We start from the raw sequence: 23,249 nt of genomic DNA, 5'->3' as shown, positions 1-23,249 counted from the left end.
TTTCTCATTTACAGGGTTTAGCAGAGGTGATATGCACTTCACTTTTTCTTGGGGGTGCAATGATGGTTGTTTGTGATGACCTACTGTCATCCTAATCATTCTATGGTCATGTTAGCTACATTGTACACATGTCATGTTTAGATGCACTGCCAGCACTGAGTGTGATTCTATCCACAGGATTGCAGGCAGGCTGGCCAGAGACCATCATGTCTGTGTGAGCTTTCTTGATCTGTGCACAGCAGTGTTGGTGTATGGTCATTTTGTGATGGCCAGTCATCCTAGTCCCATGTGTAAATTTAAATGTGTGCACTTGGGTGGTCATGAAGTGTGCAGTGTGGAGGGGTAAAATTGTCAGAAGTGTTGATGTGTGTGTGTCCCTGCAATGGTAACAGCACACATGTGTCAACCAGGAGTTGTGTGCCTGTTAGTTGTATTAGTCATCCCTTGTGAGTGTGTGCATATAGTTGTAGGTTGTGCACTGTGCAGTGTGTGGGTGTGCCCTTGCACTTATGGGGGACACCTACTTGTTGGTGCCAATTGTGAGTATGCAGAGTGTGTGACTGGCAAGTCAGTGTTGTGTTTTGTTGATCAGTCATGTGTCTTGATGCTGTTTGTGCTCACTGTGCAGACCTGTTCATCCACACTGACATTGTGGGTGTGTTTTCTCATGCATTGCTGTCACTTGGACATTTTTGTATCCAGTATGGCATGTGTGATGTGGAGTCATACCATCATCTATCTGTGCTTCTGATGCCATACCCATTGTGGGTGATCACTCCATCTATTGGTGTATGGTACACTCCTGACATGTCCACTACTGACGTACTTCACTCTCATGTCAGCTATCCCCTTGGGTTGCCAGTGGGTGTGCCTCCCCACCACTTTATTTGTTACACTATGCTTTGTGGTGCTGATCTGTGAATAGGACCATTGTACCACTCAGGACAGTTTCCCAATTGGTTATATGTGATTTTCTTGTACTGTTTTGCAGTCATGGTTGCTCATATGCAGTTCAACTGTTTGTGCTGCACAGTCCTCTGGTCATGTTGTTTTCACCTGGGTGTCCAGACTTGTTCATCTGTGGTCAATGGGGGAGCTGTATGTGTGTTTGCTGAGGTACTTCTTCCCTTCCTGAGTGTGATGTTGTCTGTGTGCTATGATGATTTGTGTCGTGGGGGTTCATGGTGTGGCACTCAGATCTGCGTAGAACTGGTATGTTTGGTGTGCACACACTGCTTGTTGTGCATGCAGTGCTGTGAGCGTATGTTGCCTTGTAATTGCCTGGTGTGCATCCCCTGAGGTAAAGCTGTGTTTGCAATGTTATGGATTGGCATGTGCATCTGTTGTGTGTTTGATGTGGATGTGTGCACTGTTTGGCCTGTGTTGTCTCTTACAGCTGACAGATGCTCAGTGTGTGATGTTCTATTTGCATGTCATTGTGTGTGATTTGTTTGTGCGTTGTGATGCATTCAGATGTGTGTTGCAAGTGTAGTGTCCATTACTTGTGTGTCTGTCACATGCACTTAGGGGTATTTTTGTTCCTGGGCTTGTTTGGAGTGCACCTTGGTGTTTTCTCCTCTTATATTTGACCTGTCACTTGTCAGGATTGTGCATGTGCAAGCATGTGGTACGCTATTGCTCCATGTAGACTAGATGGGTGGTGTGGTATGTCTGTCCGTGTTTTCATGTTGGCCCATTGCTCCCAGTTTGTGTCCATGATTGTTTGGAGATGATGCACTTTTTCTCTGTGTTGGGGTATGGTGTCTGTGCATTGTTCCTGAGTGATGATGTTGTATATTCCTGTTCTGACTGGGCTCCCATTGCCTTTCCTCTGTCTTTCTGCAAAAGGTCTGGGCTTGCTGTACTTCTGTGTATGTACTATGTTGTTAGTACGTTTTGTGTTTGCTGTTGTTTTTTTGCCAGAATTGGATCAAGCATCCCTGTGTGTGTGTGTGTGTGATGTTTGTGGATGCCCCCCAGGGAGTGTGATTATTTGTCAGTTTATTCACAGGACATTATTGGCACCATTCTGTGTGTTTGACACTTGTGTTGAGTGTTGCAGGTGTGAGGTGGGTGGGGGAGGGGTATGTGTGAAGGATCCAACTTGTGTTTGATAGTCATGGAGTGTGACAATGGGCCCCGTGTGTTGTGCTGATGACATACACATGCCAAGTTTTTAGATACAGATATGTGGCTGATCACTGTTTGACTTCAGAGACTTCCTATCATCCCTGTGCCTATGCATGGTTTGCCTTGCTGCCTCCCTGAGTTGTTGCACAAAGGTAACTGGTTTAATTTCCTTCACTGTGCCAGCCATGTGTGATTTGATGGCCTAACGGTGTTGTTATATGTTCCTTCCCTTGCATGTGATGTACACATGCTTTGTGGCTAGCTCCTTCGCTTTCCATTAGTGTCCACCTCACTTTAGTTTTGCCCATTTCTTGTCCTCTATTGCTGCTGACATCTGGTCTGTGTATGTGGATGTGTGTCAGTGTGGGGTGTGTCTGTGTGACTTGACAGGCAGTGTGTCCAGTTGAGTGATTGTTTAAATCCATTGTGAGTGTTAATTTTGTGATTGGACTCAGTTTGCTTGACATGAGTGTAGTGTGGGTGTGGTGAGAGGGTTGCCCTGGCCCTGAGCTTATGTGCTGTGTGTTCCTCTGCAGCCCCACCTGCTGAGACTGTCTCCCTGGTTGTTTGGTGTATGGTGCAGGGTGTAGGTTCACCTGGCTGGTTATTGTGCATTGGGAAGCACAGGAGGAGCACATAGCATTTCCTTTAATGGGTGTGGGGGGCCTAGTGTGTGGAGGGTGGCGGTGTGGCCCTATGATCTTTGTGGACTGCCCTTGCCTGGCGCTGGCCATGCCTTCTACATTGTGCGCATGTTTTCTCGTGTCTTCACCGCTGCGGTGACGTAACCGGGACATTGCATTGATATCACGGTTGATGGGGGACCTGGATGCGGAGGGGTGATTTAGTGACAGGTAGGACATGTGTGGGTACATGGTTTCTGGTGTGGACAGGAACTGTATATCAGCCCTGGAGTTGTGTGGTGTGGTTGTGTGCAGAGTTGTGTGATTGCGTACCTGCTGTGTTGTCCGCGATGGTGCATTACTTGCTGGTAATGTATCAGGATCAGCACCAGGAAGACGGGTAGAGCTGGATCCATCGTGGTCGTGACCGGGTGGTGGGGACCGGGAGTCTGATTTTGCACTCCGCTGTCGTGCGTCCGCCGTCTCTGGTTGGGTGGTTTCTCTGCTGCGGTGTGACTGGCTGTTTGGGGCATCCTGATTTGTACTGCGGTCAGAACGTCATTTCGCACTGCGGAGGGTCTCTACTGGCTCCCACCGCCACGGAGGTGGGCGCATTTTTATGGCAGTTCACATCGCACCGCGGCGGATGGGAAATGGGCTGTAATTGCCCATACTAAGATGGCTGGCGTGAGGACCACTTTTCACGTGCAGAAAATGGCATTTTCCAGCACCGCGGTGGTGTATCCGCCCGCCATCCTAATGGGCCCCTATGAGAAAGAATAAGTGTGGACAAAATCTATATTACTATAACAAGAAAGAATGTAACAAAGATGGATACACCTTAACCAGGAGACATACGCAGTTTAAGGAAAGCACAGCCAGGATGTTTTGTTGTACAGTGGTTGCAAATCTACTGAGAAATGTGAAGAAATATAGAAGGAGAGAGGCACTTAAACAGAAAGAACACATCGAGGGAGTAGTTGACAAGGCCTTTGCTTTGAAGAGGAAGCTTTTCATTTTTATTATAAATAGAATTAAGACTCTTAACAAAATAGTGTTGTACATGGATACATACTTGTACTACAGAGCCTTTCTTTAATGAAGAAAGCTATCTCCTGGATGACACATTATTTCATGCTATTGATGAAAGAGGATGATGTTATGAAATAAAGAATGGCACTCTTATAGCGAAAGAGGTGATGGTGTCTAGAAATGTAGAACAAGTTATTGCAGAAGAGGTACAAAGAAGGTGTTGCCAGGCCCTGCATTCTCATGGAACTGTAGTAGTGTTTTTAGTATTTGGCAGCAATCCATTTATATACTAAGAACATTTCTACACATCTTTCCAAGGTGAAGTTTAAAACACAAAATAAGTACCTTACAAGGATTGGATGCCTGCAAGGTTAGAGAGCGTACAAATTTTAAGGGACACTCAGTACCTTGTTTATCAAAGATAGTGTGGCAAAGCACCTTTCATCATTTCAGGATGTAAGCTGTACATCTCTCAACACCGCAAACTTTAGTTAGGAGGTTGTACTATGTGGAAATTCCTGCTTTATGTTTAGGAGAAATGAACAGAGCACTTTTGTATGGTACTGCGGCAGAGGTAGAAAAGGTTTGTGATGATGTGCTGTTTTGTTTATTTTGTCAAGAACAGGACTCTACGGAAAATGAAGAGTTGATAACAAGAGGAGTTGCAGAACAGGACACCGGTATTATAGTTGTTAGTTTTGAGAAAATTACAAAATTTAACACAGTGTGCTCTGAAAAACCAGAGTATGTTTGTATATGTTGTTGACACACTCACTACAAGATTCAGTAATGGACTGTTGACTTGTATTTAGAAAGTGAAAAATAAAATAATGACAAGTGGCAAACATTTGCTGTGTACGTATTTGTAGAGGGATGCTTTGTCTTGTCCACACAGCAAGTTAAATGTACATACTGTTCCAATAAATGTGAGGGTAATAAAATGCCAGCTAGAGCTGTGCAGAACAAGTTAGTACTGGTTTCCATTCCAGAACCGCTTGAAGGTGTTAAATGTTTATGAGTCAGTTCTTATCCAAAGCATACATTAGTTTCAGGCTGTAGTCTGCAAGGGGCCAACGACAGGCAAGTTACCACCAGCAGAGTTGCAGAAGGGACTGAAAGGTAGAGTACTGCACTGAATTAGTAGTGTTTTCTTAAAATGTTCAGCAGGATGCTCAGGAATTTCCAATGGTAATGCTAGGACTATTAGAGGAAGAGGATGTGAATATGAATGAATAATTTGGTTTAAGTTATAAATGAAACAATAATTGTGAACAATTTGAATTTGCCTCCAGCACTGAAATTAATTTGGAACGATTCTTCTACTTGACATTACCAGATGGTAGAGCTGTGGCCTTTGAAAATATAACCAAAAACGCCCATCAAAATACGGCCTGTCCAAATTGCCGATTAGAACCTAGGTATACGTTGTTAGTACAAACGTATGGGAAATATGCAATAGTCATGCTACAATGATGCAGAGTGGATGGTAGTAAATTAGAAATTGAAATTACAAACTTTGTAGCTGGACACATTTCCATTTCAAAAAGAAGTTTCACAACTATAGTAAACATATTTCTTGAAGGTTTTAATATAACCTCTACATACTATACAATATATTAAAGATGTTAAAGAGGATGGGAAGTGTGAAATGACATAGAATGTAATTTAAATCAAGACTACTTAAAAAGTTAACAAATGTGTATCTTTTATGGAACTGAGGTTCTAAGGACAATTTAGGATAACAAAATATGGTATTGTGTTGAAATGTATATCAATTACGTGTTTCTGAGGCATTATTTGGCCTATTATGAAAGACTGTTTTTAACTGGAGGAAAGGAATTTATAAAACATTAAAGGACAACATTCTGTTATTACAGATACAAACTAAACAGAGGTACTATAATACCAGCAGCCTTAAGCTGCATCTAAGATGTCTCTTCTCCACTTCACATTGTATCTTGTTTTGGTTGCCTAAAGTTCAAAATTAAATCCTAATACATTTTTTGTTATTTAAATTTTTTCACACTGCTTGAACTGCTGCAATAAAAAAGAATAACAATTACCAAGTATGGTTTTTCGTGTTCTGCAAAATTACATCCACAGACTGCTTCCTGATTGTTGCGATTGTGTTATAGTTCATGCAGAAGCTAGCAAAACCCTTAAGTTCTGGTGACATTTCACTGCATTTCAGCTGGAACTTTGTTTTCAGGAGCAAGGGCTGGAGGACTGGAGACTGGTGATCTCTCTCCTTTCTTTCTTTCTGCATATTTAAGTTGCTTATTCTGGTTATTTTTCAAGTGGTGTAACATGCTTGTGGCATCACATGAATATTTTTTTGCTGTGCCCCCAGATAATGTCTTCTCACATATGCTTGCACCTCACCAATTTAGGGCCCAGTTACGATGTGGTTAGGAAATCTTCCTGACCGAATCGGTTTGAAAATTGTTTCTAGCCCACTCGGATAGGGAGAGTCCGATCGACCGAGTACGATGCATCCGATGCTTCCAGTTACGATTTGATTGGACTCCCATTGACTTCAATGGGAGCCTATGTTCCTAACAGCATCGTAATTGGGCCTTCGGTCTGTAAGACACGTTCTCAATCTGATTCGGAGCAAATGCCATTAGGAGGCATTCCAAACCGCATCGTAATCGGGCCCTAGGTGGGATTGCTTTCTTAAACTCATTGTAATCGGGCCCTCAGTTGTGGTCTTCGATTTACCAGATGGAATAGGGAGAAAATCTCAAGCTATGCTTTGTTTTTTTCATTGGGGGTCCCTCATCAGAAGACTGTTACTGTGCAGCTGATTCTTCAGGACTTCAACAACTTCAACCAGTTGTAGGTCTTCCTTTGGTTGGTTTGATGCCAGTTTATTGTTGTTCATATAGCCAAAAAAAGTTAAAAACCAACACAATTTTCAAAATCAGTTTGAGCAGCTCCTATGAGAAACTAACCACTACCTGGAAAGTTTAAAAAGGGAAAAATGGGTGTGTACTTCCTTTCATAAAGTAAACTGTGCAAAGCAATGAAAGTTCATTGTTTGTTACTTCTGTTCTATTCGTGAGTTCCGATGTTGAAAGTTATTTATTGAAATTGTTGTTTTTGTCAAATGCATTGTCAAAATACGGTTAAACCATTATGTTACTAAACAGCTAGACTGAAACCTTTTGTAAAATAGGTCTATATATCTGTTTTACACATTGTCATTTGTATTCTTGGCTACTGACATCATTGCAACCTCCGGTGTTCCTGTGAAGAAGGGAAATGCATTTTTTATGTAGTTTTTTTGACAAATGAATTCAAAGGTGAAAGTTAAATTAGTATCCTACTAAACAGCAACACTGAAACTTTATGTAAAATATGTCCATTTATGTGTTTTACACTTTGTCAAAAACACACAGTATTCAAGGTGTGCCCCTGGCAATTGCGGCATTATCGTGAAAATCAAAAATATCTTGAAATAAGATGATTAATTTCTAAATAAATAAATGACAAATACAACAATGAGTGGTGTACAATCCAGATGTAATGTTTAACATCTAATTATAGAATAGGTATGGCAGGAATATCAGATAGCAGCAAATTTTAAAACAGTAAAGTGCCACGTGCCCTTACAGCATGAGTGAAAAATGAACCTACATGTAAACAGTATTCCAGATCAGACAATTGCATAATCAGTGAGAATACAGCTCTACACTGCCTGATATTGTGATACTGCTTTTTATAAAGAGGAATTCAAAACAGCCTAGTATAAAATTCATAGAATTTACAAAACAGTAAAAATTGTATCATTGTTTTTCCAGTTTTGCAATCACATGGGCAGGGAATAGCAGCAAGATTTGGCTGATACCCAAGCAGGAAGCACAATAGAGATTTAACAATATCTGCTCACTCACCTTTACAGTCACTGACACAAGCGCACACCAGCCACGGCCGCTGCAGGTAAGATGACTATGAAATATAAATCCGAAATATGAATCCCCTTTTGTCCTATGGGATTTGTATTCTGGCAGAGTGGATATCTGTCGCATTTGTGATGGACTAACCTCTCCGCCTCTCCTATTTGGAAGACAAAGTCCCCAACAGGATGAAGCTAGAGGCTGTAGACGAACAGAGTTCCACAAGGCTGGATAATCACTGAGTGAAGGACCACTGAACAGGATTTGCTGTTGGGGAGAAGAATGTGGCGAGAGTTGCCACAGTGTCAGGCCGAACGGCGATGAACCTTGGGTGGATAAACAAGCTGATTGGTCCTGGTTTTCTCTCTGAGCAGTTTTTAGTCTAAAAGTTTCTAAATCCAAATTTTGGGATTTTGGCTATCTGGGTGCTTTTAATGCCACCACCAAGGGTCGAGGACTAAAAGGCACCCCTTGGGGTGTTAGGGCTCTCTCAGGTTTGGTCCAAGTATGGGATTCAAGATGGCTAGAGCCTTCTGATCAGGAGGGTAGCCAAATAGCTCTTGAAGTCACTTTTGCGGTTCTGGTTTCAAGAAGTGGAACAATGCTCAAGCAGCAGGGTAGGCCAATGAGGGTTCAAAGCAGGCTCCAGGCAGCAAAACAGCTCTTCTAGCTCTAGCAAAGCAGTCTTGTGTAGTACACAGCAGGCAACAGCAGCAGACAGACATCTGAGAGTCTTTTCACAGGTCCAAAAAGTGAACTGAAGAGTGGGTCCTTTATTTATACCTGGTGACGTCTTTGAAGTAGGAGAAGTTTCTAGAGAATTCCCTTTGAAGTGCTTAAAGTTTCCTGCTTCCCATGCCCTGGCTCCTGGCGGTCTGAATAAAAAATACAGGGTGACAAGTCCTTTTTGCGAAGACTAGGTACAGGCTATTCAGTTGCAAGTGGGGCAGTGCCACCCTTGGCTCCTCAACCTGCAGCAAATGGCCCATCCAGGCACATCTAGTCCCTCTATTGTAAGGCTGTTTGGGAGGAATAAACTGCAGCTACACCCAGTTGTGTGACCCAGGAACCGGCAACAGGTACTAAAAAGTTAGGGCAGGAAAATTCCAACTTTCTAAAAGTGTCATTTTCAAAATTGTTGCTGGAAATTTGACCTAACCTTTAAAGAGAAGTTTTAACTACAATTTTTCAGACACCAAACTTGAAATGTTCACCTGTTCCCAATCGAACGTTAGCAATTATTAAATGCTAAAAGGCAACCCAATGTTATCCTATGGGATTGGTTGGCCTCACAGTAGTCCTAAACTAATGGAGGAGGTTTAGGACATGTAAAACTCAATCAATCAATCAATCATAGCATTTGTAAAGCGCACTACATACCTGTGAGGGTCTCAAGGCGCTGGGGGGGGGATGCTGCTACTGTTCGAAGAGCCAGGTCTTGAGGAGTCTCCTGAAGGATAGAAGGTCTTCGGTCTGCCGTAGGCGGATGGGGAGGGTCTTCCATGTCTTGGCGGCGAGGTGGGGGAATGATCTGTTGCCGGCATTCACTCTTGCGGGGGATGGTGGCGAGGGCATGGTCTGCGGAGCGGAGCTGGCGGGCGGGGTGTAGAGGCTGAGTCGTCTGTTGAGGTATGCTGGTCCGGTGTCATGGAGTGCCTTGTGTGCATGGGTGAGGATCTTGAAGGTTATCCTCTTGTTGATGGGGAGCTACTGTAGGTCTTTCAGGTGGGGTGTGATGTGGCTGCGGCGGGGGATGTCCAGGATCAGGCGAGCGGAGGCGTTCTGGATGCGTTGGAGTCGTTTCAGGAGTTTGGCCGGGGCTGCTGCGTAGAGTGCGTTGCCGTAGTCTAGTCTGCTGCTGACGAGGGCCTGGGTGACAGTCCTTCTGGTTTTGGTGGGGATCCACTTAAAGATCCTGCGAAGCATGTAGAGGGTGTTGAAGCAGGAGACGGCGTTGACCTGCTTTGTCATGGAGAGTGCCTTCTCTTGGATTCCGGCGTCATGGAGGCGTTCTCTTAGTGTGCAGTGGCATATTGTGTCGAAGGCGGCTGACAGTTCCAGGAGGATTAGGGCTGCGGTTTCTCCATTGTCGAGCATGATCCTGATGTCATCGGTGGCAGCGATGAGGGCAGTTTTGGTGCTGTGGCTGCTGCGGAACCCTGACTGGGATGGGTCCAGGATGTTGTTCTCCTCGAGGAAGCTGGTCAGTTGTTTGTTGATGGCCTTTACGCTAACCTTCGCCGGGAACGGGAGCAGGGAGATGGGTCGGAAGTTCTTGAGGTCCTTTTGGTCCGCCTTGGGTTTCTTTAGTAAGGCGTTGATCTCTGCGTGCTTCCAGCTCTCCAGGAAGGTCACTGTCTTGAAGGAGATGTTGATGGTTTTCCGAAGGAGGGGTGCGATGGTCCTACAGGCTTTGTTGAAAATGTGGTGTGGGCAGGGGTCTTCCGGGGATCCGGAGTGGATGGTGTTCATGATCTTGATGGTGTGGCCGTCGTTGGTGTTGGTCCAGGCGAGCAGGCGGTTGGTGCGGGTGGTAGTCGTGGGAGCGGGGGTGTCGGCTGTTGTCGGGGTGATGACGGCGTTGAATCTGTCATGGATGTCTGCGATCTTGCGGTGGAAGAAGGCAGCCAGCGAGTCGCACAGTTCTTGTGACGGTGGGATGTCGTTGGTGATGGAGTTGGGGTTGGAGAGTTCCTTCACGATGCTGAAGAGCTCTTTGCTGTTGTGTGCATTGTTGTCGAGGCGGTCTCTGAAGGCGGACTTTTTGATGGATCTGATGAGTTGGTGATGTAGGCGGATGGCTTTCCAGTGGGCTGTGTAGCTTTCCGGTGTTCTTTCGCAGGTCCAGTTTTTTTCTAGTTTTTGGCAGGTGCGCTTGGAGGCCTGGAGGTCTTTGGTGAACCAGCTGACTCTCTTGCTGGTGTGGGTGTTGGGGGGGTTTCTTGAGTGGGGAGAAGGTGTTGGCGCAGTCATTTATCCATTGTTTGAGGTTGCGGGCTGCGGCGTCGGTTTGATCTGTGTGTCGGCTCTGGGCGAGGGCAGCGGTTAGCTGGTCCTTGGTGAACTTGCCCCAGCTGCGGCGAGGCATCTGCTGGGTGTGGTGGTGTGTGGTGGGTTTCCGGAAGGTGAAGTGGATGCAGCTGTGGTAAATAAAATAAATATTACCGGACTGAATTTCATACGGAATCTTAAAATAAAGTAAATAGCTCAAAATAACAAGAGGCAGAATCCGTGGTATAAGAGGTTTTCTAATGGGCTTTATTCCATTCAAAATGGCCGACTCGAGTCGCGGCCTTCAGGTTCCGTCACCACGAGGGTTCAGGAAGTGAAGTACAATAATTTATTAACAGACATGTATTTTTATAATAAGTACATTACAATGAAACGAATGTAGAAGGCGTAACATTTGATAAGAAAAGTGACAAAACAGTGACATAATCGAAACTAGGCGTAATAAGGAATAAAAGAAACATGATTGGTTAGAATTATCAGACATAGGTGGATCTATAAGATAATACTTGGCATAGATGCGCGCGCGGCAGCATGACGTGTAATTGACGTGCAACTAGGGGGTGAAGGGGACTTGACATTTAGCTCTACATGTGGAGACGAGAAGTCTGGGGTCAAGTCAACCTAATCCCAAATCATATCTAACATCCTATGTTTAAAGAACTATGTTATCCACAAGGAAGAGACTCTCGGACAGAATCTATTCTATACTGACTGTGTACGTGTACAAGCGTCTAAGTGTCTATATGAGATGCGAGGGGCAGAAAACTTTCCATGGCAACAGGGCTATGAATCACTTGCAGGAGGACGGAAAGGCTGAGTCCTTTGCTTGTGAGCTAAAGGAAATGTTTACCTAAATCACTGGACAGGAATGCATCGGCTGGAGAGCAAAATAGATAATTCGAAGGTGAAATACAACTTCTTGGCAGACAGGCGAAAACTGGCCGAGGCAGGCACCGTTAGCTGCACAGGGAGTAGGACAAAGTTCATGGATACAGATGCGAGCTCAAGCTGAAGCTGTCAGAGACAGAGAGCAGGGAAAGGCTTTGAGGACAGAATCGGGCCTACTCGCCTGAACTGTAAAAATGGAGTAACTTAGCCATATAAAGTCGGTGGCCTTTCATACTTAGGAATCGAATATCCAGCCCATTGATGGCGGATCTGACAGAGAACATGTTGACGGTAGACACACATATGTTTGCGTCTTAGAAACTGGAACTGGAGGGAACATACATGTACTTGTAACATGCATATAGAACCGTTGGGGTCCAAGATAGGGGACATAACTAATCAGGAAAATCCACATTTCCACATTCCCTCCTTGTCCCCTTCTTGCCCTTCACGAGACATCAATCTTCATCATTCCATTGATTTGCTCATGGAGCATCATTTCTTCTTCTTTCTTCTTCCGGGATCTTGAGCGAAAACCTTGATGTGGAATACACGATGTGGCACACAGACCACAAATCGCTGGTCCACATTGCAGGCATAGACAACAACTGAAGAGCATAAGAAGGCCAATACCTAGGAAGGATAGAACTCTCCATCCCCAGGCTGATATCACACTCCAAAACCACCCGGACCACGTCCAAGTACCTGGATTCTCGTGTATCTGGCTTACAATCTTATGAAGGCGTGTTATAGCTTTATATACAGATGGCGAATTTTCTGGTATGAATATGCAGCAGCTGGATCCGATGACCCTGCAAGCTCCGCCCCTATCGGCCAGGATGACGTCAAGGACAAGACGATTCTGGAGAACAACAATTCTCATCACTGATTGTTCCTCTGTCAGATTGCCTAGGGCGGCTATAGTCTCGTTTACTACAGCTTCAAGAGTCTTGGTGAGTCTGCGTATCAGCTTACTATTTGATATTGTACCTATATAGGGAAAGATACCTTTATTGAAATCTACATACTTGTCCCATGCTGTTTCAGTATAATCGACAACTGGGAGATCTCTTCGCTCTCTTTTGTGTACTAAATGAACATCTCGATAATAATCAGGGGGAGCTAGGAAAACAGGTGGCAAAAGGAATGCTATGTAACAGGTACCATCCCAATCTAGAGGCAGACGCATATATGCCGTCTGACCACATATGAAGTAAGAATGGCGAGAAGCTCTAAATGAAGATTTACCTTGATCACTATATTCTACTGTAGTAACGCATTTACTGTGGCCCATATGTATGGAACCAACTTTTCTTACACATAATTCACCCTTAACTGGAAATACTGACATAGTGGGCAGAATTAGTTCAACTTCGGATTTGACATTCAAAATCATAAGATTAGGCGTAAAATTACCTAATTTATACACTTCATTTTCTAAATCAGTTCCTGTTCTACTGGGGTGACCCTCCTTATTAGGGTGACAGACTTTGAATAAAACTAGATTCAGATTTCCCCATATCCAATGTTGTTGATAAACTGCTGTGTCTGGGTCTATGGAATTTAATAAACTAAACCATGCTCCACAGGAGCCATTGTGTGTGAATGGATGTGGAAAGAAAGGCAGAACTCCTTTGTTATTCTGATAGGGAGGAAGTCGGCCACACACCCAACAATTGGTCGCATTACTAGTCTGATGGGAATGATGTAACATACTAATGAATGTGTTATTGCGCAGCGCAAGTCTATAAGATAATTCATGTGGCGGTAGGTCACTAAAAGAATGTTCTGCAGCAATATTATAAACATGTCTAGAGATAGGATGATATATGTGCAAAATCACACTCGTAATAATTACTAAAATACTCAATAAAAACAAAATTAATAATGTCACAATACAGTTGTTACGCAGTAATTTACAATAAGCATGTCGTTTCATTATGATTCTGGACTCTACATGATTCAGACCTAAGGGATACATGTCGGGACAGATTCAACCGCTTCACCTTGGAGAGGACTTAAACAATCAAATCGTCCGACAGCTTGGATCTGGACCTGAGTTTCTGTTTATAGAGTTCGGTGCTACTGGCCTCAGCCAAAGGTAGCTTTGAGTCAATGGGGGAAGACACACGGGAAGTACTGTCTGTGTCAGGAGGAAGTCCATGAAATTTTTTGACGTGACTTGAATGAATCCACCCTTTGCGTCCCTCGATCTTCACGGCTGTTCTTGTGGTCAACAGGACCAACTTGGGTGCTTTCCACCTGGGCTCCAATTGACTTTTCCTGTCGAAATTTCTCACAAAGACAAGATTACCCGGAACAACGTCATGGGGTTTCGCCTCAGTGTTGTCGGGAAAGGCTGCAGCTACCTGTGAACGAGAAGATTGTAGTGCAGACATCAAGGAAGCCAAGTAATCTGTCAGCATGTTACAGTCGATGTCAGTTATTTTGCGTGGTATAGGCGTCCCCCACATATTCGGTGGTCTACCAAAGATCACCTCATACGGGGATAGCCCTGTTCTAGAGTGTGCTACCATTCTCATGTAAAAGAGTGCAACTGGTAATGCTACTATCCAGTCGACACCTTTCTCTCTACATATTTTGGACAGTCTGATTTTCAGTGTCTGGTTATGTCTTTCTACGAGACCTGCTGCCTCGGGGTGTCGGACACAGTGGAATTTCCACTGATATCCCAACAAGAGTGAGACATGTTTCATTAATTCGGATGAGAAAGGCTGACCGTTATCTGAATATACAACACGTGGTAAACCGTACCGTGGGAAGAATTCTCGAACTAGCTGCTTAGCAGTAGTCGGGGCAGTGTAATCTGATACGGGATACGCCTCTGTCCAACGGGAGAGAGCGCAGACAACTACGAGGACATATTTGAATCCTCGACAACGTTCCATCTGAATATAATCCATCTGGAGGACTTCAAAAGGATGGTCAGGAGGCTGAAATCCACCCTGCTCTACGGGAACACTCTTTCCTGGATTAAACTGGCAACATATCATACAGGTACGAACTTTTTGTTTAGCTGCTGCTCGTAAATGTTTGTTGAACCAAATGTGCTGAATGCTATCTAGCATAGCCTTCTCTCCTAAATGTGCTGGACTGTGAACTGTAGCTATAATGGTTTGAACCATGGAATCAGGGAGAAACCATACAGATTTCTCCTTCGTCATCCATCCTTGATCTGTCTGGATCCCTCCTAGTTCCGTCCACTTCTTTATTTCTTCTGCTGTGGCATGTGTCTGTATGTCAATTACGTCAAGTGTGGGATCCTTAATTGTCATACACTGTGTTGGTGTCTGAACTATTGGCTTTGTCATGTCTAATGTGCGATTCTGAGCAGTCTGTTTAGCTGTTCTGTCAGCTAAATCATTGCCTTGAGAAATGGTATCAGTAACCTTCGTGTGTGCTTTACATTTCATAATCGATATAGCAGTGGGTAGATGTATTGCGTCTAACAAGGCATGAATGAGGGGCCCGTGCTGAATGTGGGCACCATGGGACGTTAGATAACCTCTCTCTCGCCACAGCACGCCGAAGTCGTGTACAACTCCGAATGCATAACGTGAGTCAGTGTATACATTAACTTTCTTATTTGTGGCTTGAATACAGGCTTGCGTTAGAGCAATAAGTTCTGCTGCTTGGGCTGACAGAGTATCTATACAATGTGTCTCAATAACTTCAGTGTCTGTTGTGACTGCATACGCGGCCACTAAATCTCCTGTACTTGTTCTCATGCATGATCCGTCTACATACAACGTCAGGTCTGGATCTAACAATGGAACGTCTGTCAAGTCTTGTCTAGGTTTCGTCTTTATTTCAATGATTTCAACACAATCATGAGCTAGTGGGTCTGTTCCAATTACAGGTAATAGTGTAGCAGGATTCAATGTATTACACCGTCGGATCTCTATGTGTGGTTGAAACAATGTCAGTTCATAACCGGTAAGTCTTGCTATGGTCAAGTGTTGTGTTTGTGTTCGGTTCACAAGAATCTCTACTGCATGTGGTACTTGAACTGTCAATGGGTGTCCTAATACTATGGCATCGCTTTGTCTGATTGCTAAAGCTGTCGCTGCCACTGATTTCAGGCATGCAGGCAAAGCCTGAGCTACGGGATCTAATGTACTGGAAAAATAAGCACATGGCTTGCATGATCCTGCTTGATCCTGAGTGAGTACTGACAAGGCAGTACCTTCGCGTTCTGTAACAAAGAGTGTAAAATGTTTGCTATAACATGGTGTTGCTAAAACAGGTGCTTGACATAAAGCTTCCTTTAGGCTTTCAAAAGCTTGTGTATGTTCCTGAGTCCAAGGGAGAACAGTCGATGTGGCTGCCTCCTGTGTGGTTAACTGAATAAGTGGTTTTGCTAGAAATGCGTACTGAGGGATCCACTGCCTACAATATGAAGTGAGGCCTATAAAAGCCCGCACCTCCTTTTGTGTCTGGGGTATTGACATGTTAGCAATTAACTGGATGCGATCTGGTGTAAGCTGCCTTCCCTCCTTGGACAGCGAGTGACCAAGATAAATAACTCGCTGAACACAGAATTGCAGCTTAGAAGGGGACACCTTGTGCCCCTTGTCGGCTAGGAAATGTAAAACTGTCAGAGAAGCTTTTTCACATTCTGGCTCGCTTCTTGCGGTGATCAGCAGGTCATCGACATATTGAAGCAGTGCTGTATTGACTGGCATGTGGATACTGTCAAGTTCTCGTTTCAGTGCTTGGCTGTAGATGCTGGGGCTTTCTGTAAATCCTTGAGGAGCGCGTGAGAATTTAAAACTGCGCCCATTTAAACTGAATCCGAACAAGTATTGGCTTTCCGGATCTATTGGGACGCTGAAAAAGGCATTCTTGAGATCAATTACAGTAAAAAATGTTGCTTCGGAATCAATTGCTGTCAACAATGATGATATATCAGGGACCACAGGGAATTGTGGTACAATACACTTGTTTAGTTCACGCAAATCAATAACCAATCGGTACACTGGTGGAGCAGTAGGGTCAGTTCGTTTAAGAATCGGAATTATCGGTGAATTACATACATTGGAGTCTGTTTCTACAACTACTCCCTGGGCAATTAGCTCATCAATGATTTTCAACAAAGCCACTACAGCATCATGCGGTAACTTGTATTGTCGCATTCGTGGTAGTACCACTCCTGCTTTCAATGTAACTCGATAGGGTGTAATGTTCATGCAGCCAACATCCGTAGGGCCTTGTGCCCATAGATGTACTGGTAAAGTCTGTAGTCGGGGATCCATGTCTCTAGACACATAGTGACCTTTAAAATCACGTAAAAACAACCTTACTCCTTCCGGAGAACAACATATTATGGCTCCTAGTGCTTTCAGAGTTTTAATTCCTAACAAATTTTCTGGGCATGATTTAGTAAGCAATAAATCTGTAGTTCGTGTCAAAGGTCCTATCGTAAGTGGTAGAGGCTGTGATACTTCATTAACAATAGGTTTTCCTGAAAAACCAAGGGAAACATTTTGAGAGCCTGAGAGGGGTGCCCCTGGAACTTCACTACGTTTTATGGTTGTTCGACTTGCCCCTGTATCGAGTAAGAATTTTCTATCTTGACCTAATAATTCACTATGTACATAAGGTCCTTCTTGATCTACCGGAATCTCGATAAGCGGTAAGTCAACTTCCCTCTCTAGGCTGGTTCATGCGTAACGCTGATACTCAGGGTATTCATACTGTGCAGTCTGATACATTTGTCGTGTTGTGGTTTGTGTGGCAGTAGCAGGCAACGGTGGTGCAGCTGGCACAAACTGTATGGGTTGCTGTGAGGCTGGCATGGACTGTTGCTGAACTGGCATGGACTGTCCATGCTGCATAGCTCCTTGTTCATTCTGATCTTGTCTAACTAATCGTGGTCTCTCTTTTGCAATACCTGTAGCTATATTACGTTTCAAGACTTGACAATCATGTACATAATGGCCTAGTTGTTTACAGTAATTGCATGTTCCTTTTACAGGAACTGCAGAATCACCAGAATGTGTCACACCCTTTTTGTGACCATCTGCTGGTACTGTCTGAGAAACTAGCATTTTCATTTTTGTATCCTTCATGCGTCTATGCTCGTGTTCTTGTTCATCCCTAATTCTATTGTGATGATACTGTAACATTTGTAGCATTTGCGACGGAGTGTTACTTTGCCAGGTACTCTCGAATTTCAATATTCTATTCTTCACTGGAGGCAATGCATTTTCCACTAATTTTGTCACAAATAAATGTGGATATGAGTCACTACTTGCTTTTATACCACTATTTATACCAAAACATTTTTCAAATCGAGCATAATAATCGCTTGTGTCTTCATCTTGCTTTTGTTTACAGGCTGTGATTGCACCCCAATCTTCCTTTTTTGTAGTTAATAAACGTGGCAATACCTGTACTAGTAAACCTGGTAATAGTTTAACTTTATCCCCGAGCCCTGAACCTGCAGCTCGGCCCCTTTCTTCCTCTGCTAATGCTGTCCAGTCTATCTTTTGGTCTCCCACTTCCCACTCTTTTTCTTTCAGTTTTTCATATATGCCAGCAGGCAAAAGCACCTTTAATATCGTCATAATATCAGGAAAGGTGTACTCTCCCATCAGTAACATGTCTTTAATTTCTCGGTGGAAACCCGCTGGGTCTTTGTCATGACTAGGTACTACTTTTTTCATTTCTAATAATTCCATTTTTGATATGGGTGTGTAAACAAATACACGATGAAACTCATTGTCTTCGCCTTTTATTGGGTGCACTTCTCGTAGGGGATTTTGTCTATCCATATAGTACGGCGCTCTTTCTCTGTGGGGCAGCGAGAGAGAATCCGGACTTACAAAAAGGACATACTGCTTACGTGACACTAATATCTCTTTAATTAGCTTGTTACTAGAACCTCTCCATCTGTTCGTGAGTAGTTCCGTTAATATATCAGGTAAAGGACCAGGGTCAGCATGTTGGCTCTTATATAATATGAGGAGTTGCTGAATCATATATATTCCAGCTAAACGTTGTTCATCTGTACTGAGGTTAAAAAACGTGTGTGCTACGGTCTCATCACCGTATTTTTCAGGACTGTCAATCCAGTGAACGGCTGATCTGGCTAATTCTTGCTCATCCATGGAATCGAGGAGGTGGTAACCTCTTCGTTCTCGTAGTATTTTATCTGCGGCTTGAAACAAATGTTCAGGAGACTTCAGATTTATTACAGGCGTCGGATACGTTCTGCTATTATTTGGACATACAGAGTGTATGGGATCAGAAAAACATCTAGTATTTTCACAAGATCTTCCTCTGCCTACATAGGCTACGGTCTCTGACTGTCTTGCGGAATTCCCTGATTCGGACACTTCATCTTGCTCAAACTCGTCTGTTCCCAATCTCTCTTCATGAATACGCTCTATTTCTTTACGGATTTTTCGGCACATGGCTATTATACAATTTTGCTTATCGTGTCTCCCTTCTGATATATTCTGACTCCATCTTGTAAGAATAAGCATTGCATTCGGGTCTACCCCCGGACGATCTTGATTTCTGATTACACAGTTTATGAGGAAACGTAACAGTTCCCCCTGTATCTCTACTTTCTGGAATTCCATAGCTCTGTTAATACATCCTGGATCTCGTCCTGTTTGAACAAAATGATATATGTTATCTAGATGCGTAGTCATCCCTGGTAACCTTGCTAAATACTCTGCGGCTCGTCTGATACGTAATGATGCCAGGACCATTTCGTCCTCTTTACCAACCACTGGGTCATATCTACAATTTACAAGGAGTTCCTTAAGCGTACGTTCATTTACGAATTTAGGTGTACGTGAATGTGTTGACTCTTGAAAGACAAGTTTATTTATTCTAGGTGGCGTGAAAGTACTGCTAGCACCTCCCGTGGCCCCATCTGGGGCGTCGGGTGTGAAAGGGTTCGTCGAACGTGACACCGCAACTATGGGTGTCGATACCTCTGTAGAGTCGACTGCGGAGACAGATGCGGAAACAGATGTGCTTGCCGAAGCTTGTATCGGGACTTGCTGTTGCACGGGGACAGATACCTGATCCTGACGTTGAACCCCTCCGCCAGACGGTCTATGTGGTGTGGCGTTAGCATACTCGGGAGCTGCATCGTCTAGATATGAGGAAAGAAAAACATCTTCTGCGGTTCTGGGATGCCCCTTTGGATGTACCTTAATTGGAAATAATGGGGGTGGCAAGTCTTTTGGCATCTCTGTAACAGCCTTAGGTAGTCCTTCGGCTAGAAGGGGATACATACCATTCATAAGAGCATTTCTTTGTCTATTTACTTGTTCTGATCTCACTCGGATACCTTCCTCAATTAATACATTTTCTTGAACTTTATTTGAACTTTCTTTACTCCTCTCTTCTTGTCTACGTGCTTTTTCTGTTCGTCTATGAGATTCTTTACGCCATAACTCAACAGCGTCTTTCTGTGACTGTCTGACCTTTCTTTTCCATAACTCTTCCTCCACTTTCATGATGCACTCTGCATCCCAGGTTCCCGCTATGGGCCACCTTTGACTTTCCGGTAATCCTTTGGTATAATCTACCCATAGATCAAGAAACAATATGGCATCTAAGCCATGTTTATGGTACATGAAATGTCCTGGAGTGTCTCTAGGAGGAATAGGAACTGCTTCTTCAAGCACCCCTTTTCTGGTAGTAATCTGTCTTAACTTTGAGAAGAACGGCATATTGACAACTGATCTGATACTTACTCTTGAACTTGCTTAATACGAGAAACACAATAATGAACAGTGAACAATGAACAGTCATTCATACCACAATATGCAAGACATTTCTGAATACTTTAAACATTAAACATTAAACATTATAACAATGATCGACAATGATGACAGTCTGCCTAACTAATCACCACGCTGAATTCTTGACAATAACTGAATACTTCGGAATACTTGATATACTGCTAAACAGTACATATACACTGCTAAACAGTGCAGACCGGATTTGTGTACCCAAATCCGTCTTGACCGGCACAACCTATGTGCGCGTCAACACGCCTCCCCGGCGATGGTACTCACCGAGTAGCTCCTTGAAACGGAAGGCCTCAGAGAATGGACAGGACTCGATAACTGCGGACATCGGACCCTCTGGACGTCGGGATTTCGGAAAACCTGGTGGGCCTCTGTATACCTCGGATCTTGCTCTCTCAGCTAGGCTCTGGTCGGGATACTTCGCACTTCTCACCGCCTCGTCTGGGTTGATCGCAGCCTCAGTCGCCCCCGCTTGACCGGAGGGAGCTTACAGGAAATCCTGCTGGTACGCGTTTATGGTCCGTCCAGCTGTGGCAGGAGACCGGGCCTGCAACGCACCGCCGGCGCGTGAGATGAGAAAGTGTCCCTGTTCGGGCGCCATTATGTGGTAAATAAAATAAATATTACCGGACTGAATTTCATACGGAATCTTAAAATAAAGTAAATAGCTCAAAATAACAAGAGGCAGAATCCGTGGTATAAGAGGTTTTCTAATGGGCTTTATTCCATTCAAAAAAATGGCCGACTCGAGTCGCGGCCTTCAGGTTCCGTCACCACGAGGGTTCAGGAAGTGAAGTACAATAATTTATTAACAGACATGTATTTTTATAATAAGTACATTACAATGAAACGAATGTAGAAGGCGTAACATTTGATAAGAAAAGTGACAAAACAGTGACATAATCGAAACTAGGCGTAATAAGGAATAAAAGAAACATGATTGGTTAGAATTATCAGACATAGGTGGATCTATAAGATAATACTTGGCATAGATGCGCGCGCGGCAGCATGACGTGTAATTGACGTGCAACTAGGGGGTGAAGGGGACTTGACATTTAGCTCTACATGTGGAGACGAGAAGTCTGGGGTCAAGTCAACCTAATCCCAAATCATATCTAACATCCTATGTTTAAAGAACTATGTTATCCACAAGGAAGAGACTCTCGGACAGAATCTATTCTATACTGACTGTGTACGTGTACAAGCGTCTAAGTGTCTATATGAGATGCGAGGGGCAGAAAACTTTCCATGGCAACAGGGCTATGAATCACTTGCAGGAGGACGGAAAGGCTGAGTCCTTTGCTTGTGAGCTAAAGGAAATGTTTACCTAAATCACTGGACAGGAATGCATCGGCTGGAGAGCAAAATAGATAATTCGAAGGTGAAATACAACTTCTTGGCAGACAGGCGAAAACTGGCCGAGGCAGGCACCGTTAGCTGCACAGGGAGTAGGACAAAGTTCATGGATACAGATGCGAGCTCAAGCTGAAGCTGTCAGAGACAGAGAGCAGGGAAAGGCTTTGAGGACAGAATCGGGCCTACTCGCCTGAACTGTAAAAATGGAGTAACTTAGCCATATAAAGTCGGTGGCCTTTCATACTTAGGAATCGAATATCCAGCCCATTGATGGCGGATCTGACAGAGAACATGTTGACGGTAGACACACATATGTTTGCGTCTTAGAAACTGGAACTGGAGGGAACATACATGTACTTGTAACATGCATATAGAACCGTTGGGGTCCAAGATAGGGGACATAACTAATCAGGAAAATCCACATTTCCACACAGCGGTGGTCGGTCCAGTGGAGTTCGGTGGTGCGGTCGAAGAAGATGGGGTCAAGCGTGTGGCCGGCAGAGTGTGTGGGTGCTGTGACGAGCTGTCTGAGTCCGAGGTTGTCAATCAGGGTGGAGGAGTTGGGATCGTTGTTGTTCTCGAGGTGGAAGTTCAGGTCCCCGAGGAGGATGTAGACCGTGGAGGCGAGGGCGTGTGTGCTGACGAGGTTGGTGATGGAGTCGCTGAACTGCGGTCGGGGTCCGGGGGGTATGTAGATGAGTGTGCCTCTGAGGGTGGTGTGGATCGGGAAGTGCAGGTGTTCGGCAGTGCTGAGGGAGTCGTCAGCGTGTATCGAGATTTTGAGAGTGTTCCTGTGGACGATGGCGATTCCTCCTCCTGTTCCATTGGTGCGGTCCTTGCGGGTGATCTTGTAGCCTTCCGGGATGGCTATGGCGATGTTGGGTGCTGAGGAGGGGGTCAGCCAGGTCTCCGTCAGGAAGGCGACGTCTAGGGAGGTGGAGTTGAGTAGGTCCCAGAGTTCGATGGCGTGTTTGCGGGCGGAGCGGGTGTTCAGCAGGATACATCTGAGGAAGTTGCTTTCCATGTTCGGCAGGTTGGCGGGCCGGATGCTGGTGAAGCTGCAGTTCCGGCAGGAGAAGGGTCCTTTGGTGCGCTTCGGGCGGCCAGGCAGCAGGTGCGTGATCGCCCGGCGTTGAGTGCGTGGAGGGTGCTGGAGTCGTAGTGGAGGCGGGCGTCGTGGTGTGTGCAGGGGCCAGGGTTCCTGGCACTGGGCTCGGTCCAGGCGCGGACGGTCGCAGACGGCCTTGCCTTACGCACGCCTTCGGCGCGGCCGCGCAGCGTCCGGCATATATGGGGAGGTGGGAGGGAGGAGCAGCTGGGAGGCGGGATCAGCAAATGGGCAGTGGGCAGTCAGGGAGAGCGGGCCACAGGGTGCACAGCGGCAGGGGAGACGAGGGTAGAGAAGTCAAAATGGGGGCACAGAAAAGGGGGGAAAACAGTGGCACAGAAGTCAACATGGGGGCACAGAGGAGGGGGAAAACAGTGGCACAGAAGTCAAAAAGGGGTCGCAA

Source organism: Triturus cristatus, chromosome 4_2, assembly GCF_964204655.1.
Source record: "Triturus cristatus chromosome 4_2, aTriCri1.1, whole genome shotgun sequence".
Lineage (NCBI taxonomy): Eukaryota > Metazoa > Chordata > Amphibia > Caudata > Salamandridae > Triturus > Triturus cristatus.
Note: the sequence above shows the minus strand (reverse complement) of the source record.